This window comes from Passer montanus, unplaced genomic scaffold (genome assembly GCF_014805655.1).
Source record: "Passer montanus isolate IOZ18808 unplaced genomic scaffold, ASM1480565v1 scaffold51, whole genome shotgun sequence".
Lineage (NCBI taxonomy): Eukaryota > Metazoa > Chordata > Aves > Passeriformes > Passeridae > Passer > Passer montanus.
Genome location: NW_024370041.1, coordinates 4,652,982 through 4,663,939, shown reverse-complemented (window position 1 = coordinate 4,663,939; position 10,958 = coordinate 4,652,982).

The window sequence follows — 10,958 nt, the reverse complement described above, 5'->3', positions numbered from 1 at the left end:
GCGACCCCCAGCTCCCAGAGCCTCTGACTGTCTGCACTGGAGAGCAAAGTACAGGATTATAAAGGCATCGTGGCACAGGTACAGTAGTGGATGAGTTGGCCAAAAGTGCATCTCCTGCTCAAAAGTGGAGCCTCCTGTGGGAGGGAGGTCACCCCAGTGAGGAGAGGCAAGGCACATGGCACCCCTGCATCCCCCCTGACATCTCTCAGCAAGGAAGGAGCAGTTGGACTCCTGCACTTAGGAGATACCTGGCAGCCCCAAATTCACCAACACAAAGAGTCAGTGGATGGGGGAAAAAAGCTGAAAAATCAGGGCAGTGTTTGCCTTTGAATTCTGAAATCTTTGGGCCAAAGATAGGAGGTTGCTGTTTCAGAAATATAATTAAGATAATGCTTAGTTCCCATATGCCTGGGTTAAGCAGGCATTTATTTTTGTTTCATCCTTTCTAGTCAGATGTATTCCTTATTTATGAAATTACTACAGTAATAAAAACAACTCATTCCTTAAAAAAAATAAAAACAACCTACTGCAGTTATGTAACAGCCAAGGGAGCTCCCAGTTCTGAGCTATGGACCTGAGTGTTTGCAGATGAGTTATCTTTGGAAAAGCACTAAATACTTGTTTACTATTTATGCTGCCACATTTGAGCATCTTATGAGCAGTAATGAATATCTCCTGTTCCCCCAAGATAAGGGGGTATCATCCTTGGCCACAGCAAGGGAACTGAGGCACAGAGGGATGCAGTGATTTGTGCACCATCATGTAGTGACTCAAGGCACAAAGCACTGGACCAAATTTCCTGAATCTTCCCTCACTGCCAAACTTTACCTTTATTATTACAAAGCCAGGATTCAGCTTTCTCTGTAAATGGGGGTGAAGGGGAGGTTCTGGGGGTGCTGCACAATGGGGAGGAGGGAAGGAGGAGCTGAAAGCTGTGACTGACTGAAGCAAATGTCAGTGAGAATGAAGGGCCTCTCTGAAACCCATTGCAAAAGCCAGTCAGGTTCACAGACGGCAGATTTGGGTCCCTGGAATGAAAAGGATATTGTTAACAGCAGCTTGCTGGCAAGGCAACTGCTCTGCCAGGAGCTTTTGGTCTTTAAGAACACAGTTGTCATCCCAAGTCACTGAGGATTTTACTCTTGAGTTTACTTCTGCTCCTTCAGGACCTGAGGGTAATCTCCCACATGCCATGACCGACTGCTGAACCTCATGGATAGAACTAATTTAATTAAGATGGACAGTTTAAAGTTTGAATGTCATGCCAGTGCTCTCAGCAGCTCTCACTGCTCAGTGTAAACCAGGAGATTGTACAGATGTTTGATCCATTGGTACACTGGGGAAAAGAGACTGGAATAATGAGGGCAGGCTGTGTTACTCTGGGGGCTGAGGAGGTTTGAGTATTTCAGTAAGAAACATGCTTTGCCTTCAGCAGGTCTGCTTTAGGCTGACTTTGCTTTGGATTAGCACATCAAACCAGTAAGCCTTGGAAATGCCATTATTTATCCTTCCCAAATCAGCAGCTCTCATCTTGGGTCAAAGGGAGTCACTCTCTCCCATGAGCCCTAGGAAACACCCAGCAAATGTAGAACAGAATTACCAATTCCCCTGCTGACAAGATCATGCCCTGCTCTTTGTCTGAAATTTTGGGTTTTCTGTGCAACCCTGGGCTTTGCATGACTTGAAACATCTTTCAGCCAGATTTTACTGTAGCTCATGAAGCAGTGAGATCTGTGATTGCAGATTAGGGAAACATCTCAGGAAGAGCAGTTGCTCTCCCAAAGCACCTGTACCTAAGGGGTGGGGAACACCAAGGCAAACCTCTGTGATCTGCTGGACAAGGAGAGGCCCTGCTGCCTCTTCTGCAAAAGCTGCAAGCAGCCACAATCCTTTGCTCATTAGGGGCTGTATCTATCAACCTCAGCAATTAACTGGTTGACAGCAAAAGCTGCCCCAGGTTATATTAATGCAGTAATTCTGGAACAGCTCATCCAAGCAGGATGAGGCTGTCTGTCAGGGATGGCTCCCACCCTGTCCTTTGCAATGTCTCCATCAGTGAGCAGGGGAGAAGATATTCAGGTTTAAAGAACTTTTCAACTGTCTCCAGGTTCTCCTGCCTGGACCTTGGTAATTTCAGTTGTTTTTCCACGCTTGACCAAAGATGCCTGGAGCAGGCTGAGCACCCCCAGCACCTCTGGTTGTTTGGTAGCAGCAACCTCCAACCCTCCTGCTTTGCTGGACTGGGGAAAAAGTAAAAGCCTCTTTGTTGACTGCAGATGTGCATATGAATGTGAGGCATTTGCCTAATAAATATCTTCCCAAAGGGGGATTAATTAGCATCCCAAGGTTTTCTCATTGCACTCCCTCTGAGTGCAGCAGCTCTGCAGCACCTTCTCTTAGGGACGCTGGTTCCTGCTGGTGCTGCTGGCCCCTTTCCCACTGCACAGACCCCAGGGCTGAGGATTCACAAATCTCCTGCTCAGGAGCCAACACTGGCAGCAGCTCCCATGCTGTGTGAGTGTCTGGCAGTCCTGGTTTCCCCAGTCCTGCCATTCACTGTGACCCATCCCAGCAGTGATGAAGGCTCCCTCCTTCCCTGCGTGGCTGGGTGCTGTGAATAAGTCACTATAAAACCTGACATGCTGAATTATTTCCAACTGGTAAAAATCCATGAATTGGTAACCAGGGCCAGAGGTGGGATCTGCTGACACACACAGATCTCTGCTGGTGTTGGTGCTGGCTGGCTTTTGCTTTGGGCACAGCAAAGTGGGAAAACAGGCTCCTTTGGAGTCATGGAGCCTCACAACCCAAAGCAGATCTCAAATAGATCGAATGAATCATGTGCTAAAAGCAGTAGAGTTTATATATAAAAGAGAGTTAAGGGTGACTAGCTTAGCTGTGTAAGTCTCCCCGGGGGATCTCTGAAGATTAATCTCTTCCTACAACTTTTTTGGGCTGAAAGAATTTTGTGGGTTGTGAATTAAATACGAATGTTTCCCAAACAGTGTGCACGCCCACGGCTGGCTTTATCCTCTGTCAAATGGGGATTTTGGAACTTGCATGTACATTTAATGTACAATAACATCTATGGTGAAGAAACCCTGTTCTAGATCAAAGCAACATTAAAATCTGAGCTATGTAGCAATTACTTGGAGATTTATTGAAAGCATCTCAGTGCAGCCATCAAGAATCCTTTCAAACAAAGAATTGTTCAAGGCCAGAGAGAATGGAGCTCTGAGCAACCTGGTCTAGTGGAAGGTGTCCTTGCCCATGGCAGGGGATTGGAACTGAATGATCTTTAGAGTCCTTTCCAATCCAAACCATTCCATGATTCTATAGAGATTTTAAGCATCTTCATTTAAGGAGTAGTATTTTCTGACACTGGCTATGAAGTCCCAGGGAGACAACATATCTTTCTTCCTTATGATATTTTTGCTGCAAGCTTAGATTTATTTTTTTTTTTAAATGAAGGTTCAGTTTTCCCCCCAAATGTTACCAGAAAATTTCACTTCAATTAGCTGTAGGAGACAGAGCTGTGCAAGCAGACCAAGCTCTGTGATGAATGGGGGAGGCTGTCCAGGGGCTGTGCTGGGAACATGAGGCCATGAAGGATGGGACATGTGTCCTGAGCAAAGGTGAGAGCACGAGAGCTCTTATGCACATGGGAATAGCACAGGTGGTGTGAGCCAGGAAATGCTCATTTCTTGGGGTTTTCAGTGCAGGACTTTGCACCTTCTTTGTAAATTAGCAGCACCACTTTGGAAAATCACCTTCCTCCACAGTCAGTTCCTTCTCTTGCTGTAAATAACCTCCAGCCACCTGAATTTTGGCTACCTGCTTGGGTCAGCAGGGTAGCACTATTACAAAATCTGCTGTATCATGAACTACTCTGTCAATGTGTATCCATCTTTGCTAAGGAAGAAGGGGAGAACATGAGGTTATTGACTGTACTTTTGACCAACAGCTATTTTGCTGGTGTTTTAAACAATGACTGTTTTAACTAATGATCACCAAAGTACAACTGTAGCTTTATGATTGGGCTTGGATGAGGAGCATCCTATTTACTCTCCTCATGGCAGACACTGCAGCCTGACAGCAGGCAGGGGGGAAGGAGTTTGCAAAGGACCAAGGGGAGGTTAAAAGGAAAACAGGAAGAAAATTGGAGCAGAGAAGGTATGAGGATATTCTGTAGCAAGGACAGGAAAATTAGATTTGAAACTAACCACGGGTAGAAAAACCTCAAAATACTGCTACTAAATGTCCTGGTTCAAGATGAGCTCTGCAATGATAAAGCAGGAAAAGATGTGGCAAGGTTACTTGAAGTTTTCTGGCAACATTTGAGAGTCAGTTCTGCTGCTCAGCAAAGTCACATTTTCAGCTTGGCCTGCAAGGCTGCCCTGCAACTGCTTGCAAGGTCCAGCAAATGCCCCAACTCCTCCAAAGCAGTGTGTGCATAGCCTCAGGGGAGGCAATAGAGATCATCCCCTATATGGGTTGGGCTCATGTCAGAGCTGACTTTACACTGGTTTTTCCAGCACTTGATCCAGGCTGGGATTTTCCTTTCCTTTCATAATGCCTTTCAGCAAGGAGCTGAGGCAAATTTTCAGGTATTTCCAGTTTTCCTGCTCAGTGATGCCCCCAGGCTACACTGCTACAAGACACAGCCCACAGATCCCCTTCCCTCTGTACGTGGGGCAGGGGGACACTCACTCCAGATGACACAGGGACTTTGGTTACTTCTGGAGAAGCAACACCTATCACAGAGAGAGGCATCTGACTGACCCTCCCTTCTCTGTCTGGGGGACTTCAAGTTCTTAAAAATCACACTTCCCACAGCTGCCCACAGATGCTTCTCTTCTCTACAGAGATCCAGGAGTCCAGCATCCTCCTCAGGGACAGTTTGAGCATGGGGACAGGTGTTGGGCATCATCAATTTGGGTCCACAAAGAGGTTTTGGGGGAGGCCTGGGCAAACTCTGAGCTGGCCACAGAGCCGTGCTCACATGTGCCCCCTGCAAAGGGCATTCTGGACATCTGCCCAAGGAAGGTTCCACCCCAAAATTTACTGGTGGGGCAGGAGGATAGACCTGCTGCAGCAGGGCACAGCCACACATCTGTTTCACACACTGGTTTCCAGTGTTAGATGCAGCCCTGCCTGGAGAATCAGGAGTCCCCATTTTCCTTGTATAGATGAAGCTAGAGCAGCATCAGCCTGGGCTCTCCTGAGAAGTCCAGTTTGGTTTTCTGTGTGTTCTGCTCTGATTTTGCTGCAGTGGGAAGGTGTGTCCTATTTCCTTTAAAAGTGAAGTCCTAAAAGCTTGTGAAGTTTGAAAAATCTGGTGGCATTTTCATAGTGGTGAGGTTGCTTTGTTGAATGCACTGGGCAAATTCAAAAAGCACAGTGCCTTCCCATGGCATCACAGTCCAGAGCCATGAGCATGGCCTGGCACCCTGCAGAGGCCAGGGCAGGGAAGATGCCATCCTGCCGTTGTGGGTGAATAAAATTGGGCTGAAACACAGCCAAAGTGAGCCAGTTTGAGTCACCTGTGATCCTGCACCCTCAGTGTTGGCACTGAGCTGCTCCCTCTGTGTCAGACAGCTGCTGCTCCTGTCTGTTTGTCCAGCTGGGAAAGTGGGTGAGCACCTTCCTAGAATGAAACCACTGTGCAAACACACACTCATGCCATTATCCCGCAGCTCACAAATGAATTTGAACTTGGCTAAAAACAAAATCAGGGCAACTGATGCAGCAGGGGCCAGGGAAGCAATGATGGATTGCTGGAGCAATGATGGAGGGCTGGAGCTGCAGGGGCTGGATGACAGCAGCTGTCTCCAGAAAATAGCAACCTGTGACCCTGGAAAAAAAAAGGAGTGTTACTGTGAGAATACCAACATCACCCAGTCAATGGTGCCGGCCAGCCAGGGAAAGGAAGGAGGCTTTCATGTCCCGAAGGTGGACAGCTTCATGCTGGTCTGGCCCGAGGATGAATTCACTCCAAACTTGGGAAAGGTGCAGGAAGTTCCTTGGGAAACAGAGCCGGTGCAGCTCCAGCTGCCCAAAGTGCCTCCTGCGTGGGGAGCAGCCAGACGAGCTAATCTCTCCACGTTCGAGTTTTGCTCTTGGATTTTTGCCCCACCGTGGAGCCAGAGGGAGCCCAAGGCTCTCCTCCTGCTTGGAGGGGAGCGGGGCAGCCCCAGGGGACAGGGATGGCTGCCGTTCTGCTGGAGCTGCGCTGTCCCGGCCGGGCTAAGGGAGGGCGAGCGGGGCTCATCCCGCGCTGTGCGGGGAGCGGGGAAAGCGAACGCACGCAGACCTCCAGTGGCCCTCCCGAGTACTACACGGCACTGCCGCTGTCGCTGTCGCTGTCACCGCCACCCCAGGGACGGGCACCTCGCCTGAGGCGCCTCTTCTTCCCCCGGCCCTGCAAGTGAGTGAACAAGAGCTGATGTGCACAGTGAGGGGTCCTGTAGGAAAGCAAAGGGATATGGAAGAGTCACTCCTCTCCTCCCTGCTTCAGTGGATGCAACAACCTTACAGGCTCACCCTTCCATTAGACTGGTTTTGCAATAAACCATCTTTAATCATCCATCAGTCGACCCCATCTACTCTGTATCCCCAGCAAGTGACCAGTGCCTTAAGGTTATATAAATATGGTTGGCTGAGGCTGTAGGCTGTGCCTCAGGTCTCAGGGAGAAGACAGGACAGTGCCTGTGCAGCAAAGCACTGTGTGACACTGCCCCGTGGCTGCTCTGGCTCCATCCCACTTTTGAGGCCCAGAGCCTGCAGCTTTTCTGGGAAGGCGCTCTCAGGAACAGGCCCCTGGAAATGCAGATAAACCTGCCCAGTCCTAATGTGGCTCTGGGACCTGGCATGGGTTCAGCTGCTTACAGCCCTGCTGCACCTTGGAAACACAGAACCTGAGAGCAGGTGAGACAGCCGGGGATTTCCTTTCCCATACTTGACCATATACTTTCATACAATGAGGGACCAGGGCTCGGGAATGCTTGGTGGGAAACACTGAAGGTTCAAAAAAGGTCTGCCCTACAGTGCATCACTGGGACAAGCAGCACACATAACCTCCCACCCACAGGAACGGGTGCAGTACAGAAACCCACCCTTCTCCCTCCCTCCCTCTTTTACTCCTTCCTTCTTTGAGATGCAAGGAGCTTTCCCATGGATATCCTTCCTCGTGGTGTTCTCATCCAGACAGGCACAAGGCTTGAACTCATCAGCTTCGTGTGATTTCATCAAAACCTTCTAACAACCACCAGTTCTTCATGTGCCTCCACTGTAAACACCTCCATAAGGAGTGGTTACTCATTTACAAGGTAGTGCTCTACGTGCCAGTCTGCTGCTCCTGTGAGAAAAAAAAAATGTAGCAGTACAAACCCCGAGGGTTTGGTGATGGTTTCCTGGGTTTAACAATGACCAAGGAATTAGCTTTGAGGCTTTTTTCTTCTGTGATCCCTTTGTACCACATGACTGGTTTTACTTAGCCTAATTTCTTAGCCCCAGTGTCCTCCATGGCTTTTTCTGATTTTCCTGATGTCCATCACCTTCCTATCATGCCCTTTGCAAGAGGCACAATCATCTCAAAATTCAGGGCAAATGATTTAGATACCAATGAGGTATCTTGAGTGGCTACAACAAACAGGTTTTATACGGGGAAAATCAAGAGCTGTCCTGAACACAAAAGGGAAGATCAGAGGATTTGAGTTCCAGGCTTAGTGTCTAATTTCAGCATGTGTAAGTGAGGATTGAAGCTTGATAAGAAAAACCTCCTTCCTTGCTGTCCCCCATCCACCTGCTGGCGCTCCCTGGGGAGTGCTGCTGACTGCTTCAAAATTCAATTTCTGCACTGGCAGTGGCATGTTGGGCCTGGCAGTAATTGCTTTGTCAGACAACTCTCTGCTCATCACTGGCTGCCTGCTGGGGGGCCAGAGCAGCTGGGATGTGGTGCTGGGATAGTGCCATAAGTCACAGGGCTGCAAAAAGCCCCATGCTTTTGGGTCAGCATGCCCTGCACTCCGCCATGCACTCACTCCATGAGTGGCACACCAAGGCTTGGGGCTCAGTGCCTTGTGGTTGCTGAGAATTGGAGCCTTGAATCAACAGCACTGAGCCAACAGCCCATCCCATCCCATCCCATCCCATCCCATCCCATCCCATCCCATCCCATCCCATCCCATCCCATCCCATCCCATCCCATCCCATCCCACCTCATCCCTGCTGTATCCTCCCACTGTAATCTGGGGTGGCCCTACCTAGTGGGAAAAACTTTTGAGGGTCCACAAGTTCCCTTGCTGCTGCTCACCCTCTGCTGTTCCCTGACTACCCTGTGCTATTTCCAGTACATCTCCAGAAAATAGCTCGCTCCCCCCGACACCACTGGCTCTCTACAGCAGGGAGCGAACTCAGCAATTTACCAGAGGGATTCTGATTCTTATTTTAGACTCCTATTCTAGCCTTCTTTTTCTTTCTAAATTTGTTAAGTTAATCCTTTTTTTACAGCTCTGGGAGCGAGGTGCAGCATCGCAGGGCCCCCAGAAAGATTTACTGGCTTCTCAGCCTCACTCCCTGCAACCTGCTTTCCTCACCTTGCCCCCATGAGCCCCCTGTAATTTGGACAATAAAAGATGCTCTGAGCTAAGCAGCTGCTTTTTATGACTATTATTATTTTTAAATCTGCAAACATCACCATCTCTTCAACTATATCAGAGAAGGTGAAATGGAAAATGTGGGGTTTGGGCATGCCTGATCCAGGATGGCAGCAATGTTGCTTGGGACTGAAAACTTCAGAGTCCTAATGTAAGTCAAAACTGCGGGTGATATCTGTTACCTTGCAATCTGCTCCATCTCTGTATCCCTCATTGCACACAGCCCTTCTCCAGACCATGCTTTGCCATGGGATCTGCCTTGTATCTGCCATGTGCCGAAACCTGGTCTCCAGAAAATCTGTGTGCAACATCTGTGGGTCAGCTCAGTTTCAGTGGCTGGGAAGAGGGTGATTTGCTGTGGTCATGTGAGTCTGTTCTCAGTTGTTTTAGCACATCAACACACTGGTACAACTGACCCAGATGACATCTGTTATTTCTGCAATGCCAGCTATGTATCATCTTGACTCATTTTCTATTAGATCCAGCTGTTCTGGCTGATATGCTATTGACCTTTTCATCTGGTTCAGCACTTGGCTACCAGGAGGTCACTGGATGCCACTTTGAAACAGGTTCAGTGCTTGCAGCTATTCTGCTGGGGTGAGGATGGATTTCATCCACCTGTTTCCAGTGTGAGCACCTTGAAAAGATCAGCTGGCCTTTGTTACCAGCACGAGGTCACTGCCTTACCTGCAGGCTTCAGGAAGCATCCATAAATCAGTCTAGCCCTGAAGTTTCAGTAAATTGTGTCATTTGGAATGTGCAGCCCAGCAGCTCATGCCCTCACTCTTGGGAGCTACAGGTTCACATCACAGCATGACCAGGTACTGACTTCAGCTTCGTTAGGTGGGAGGAGATGCCATAATGATGCATGTACTAAAATTACCTATTAAATATGTAGCAGCCCTGGGGGAAAGCATGGCCAGGGCTTGGGAAAGGGGGGAGGACAGAAAGACGGGGTGAGTGGCTGACCAATACAAATAACTGCAATACAGTAGATGGGAAATAAGCAAAAAAAAAGTTGGGATGTCATATTTCATAGAGTGACTTGCTCTTGTGGGCAGTGATTTCTCCAAGTAACTTTGTTTTTTTATTTTTGTTAATCTGTTTGCCCATGTTCAGCCTCTAAAACAGCATTTCTGGTTGAGATGAAGCCAGAGTTTATGAAGATTTCTTTCATCAAGTACAGCATGTTTCCATACTATTCTAGGGCAAAGTTAGTCTGATCTGTCATTAGAAACCTTTATAGATGAGGAGTCTGAAGCTTTCTTCAGTAACTTCATCTCTGTTTTTATTGTCTGGTGTTTAAATCTCCTTTTAGTTACTTGTCTAACTTGTGACACTTTTGCTGGATATTACACCAATTATCTGTTGTTCTCCTGGCAGGAGCTGAGGGACAGTGTCTGACCATCTCCAGCTCTACAGCAACCTTTTCCGTGTTGGATGATTATCCTCTTTTGGCATTTTAACTTCCTTTTCTAGACTAAACAAGCCAAGACCCATCTGAAACCTAGAGATTCATCTCCTTGTTGCCACCATTGTGATTTGCAGTGTGTGTCTGCCTTGGTTCCCAGTGGCATTGCCACAGCCCCATTTCTTCAGGAGGCTTCTCAGGAAAGGACACAGCCTGTGTCTTTGGTTTTGAGCTTCCTGGTGGTTTTGGCTGCTTTGGTGCTGTGGACAGGGAAGGAATGGAGCAGAATCTGTCCTTCAAGGCTTTTGCTTTGTCTTTGCTCAGTGCAAAAGCCTGTGCAACATTCCTGGAGCAAGGCAGCCAGGGCTGGTAGTACCCTCTTTCTGAGGAAACATGCCTGGATACACTCTTCCTCCCCTTCCTGTAGGGAGAAGGTAGAAATCTGCTCCCCTTGGGCTTTTCCCACAGATTTCCTTTCCTCTCTATAGGTGGGAGTTTATGTAACTGGAGTGTTGTCACAGAAGGCCACCTGGGCCAGATGTCCCACACCTTCTGGGAAAAGGAGGACAGGAGAAGGACAAAAGGGAGGTCAGCCCCCAGATACCATATCCATACCATGGTGAGGTTTGGGCTCCTTATAGTTGGGTCTACACTGAAGCCTCCCTGGGTGTCCAGTGCTGAGGACAAGTTTTGAGAAGTTTCACTTCATTTCTGCTTTCAATAATTCCCTGCATGTCTCAGAGGCCCCGAGGGGAATGCACATCCTGCTCAGGGACTTCCCTCCATCACTTGTGGCAGGCATGAGGCTGTTTGGAGGCTGGAGGGACACACTGGGAACAGCACGTTTTGCTATCTCAGAGGGCTGATTGTAGGGAACAGCTGGTCCAGCC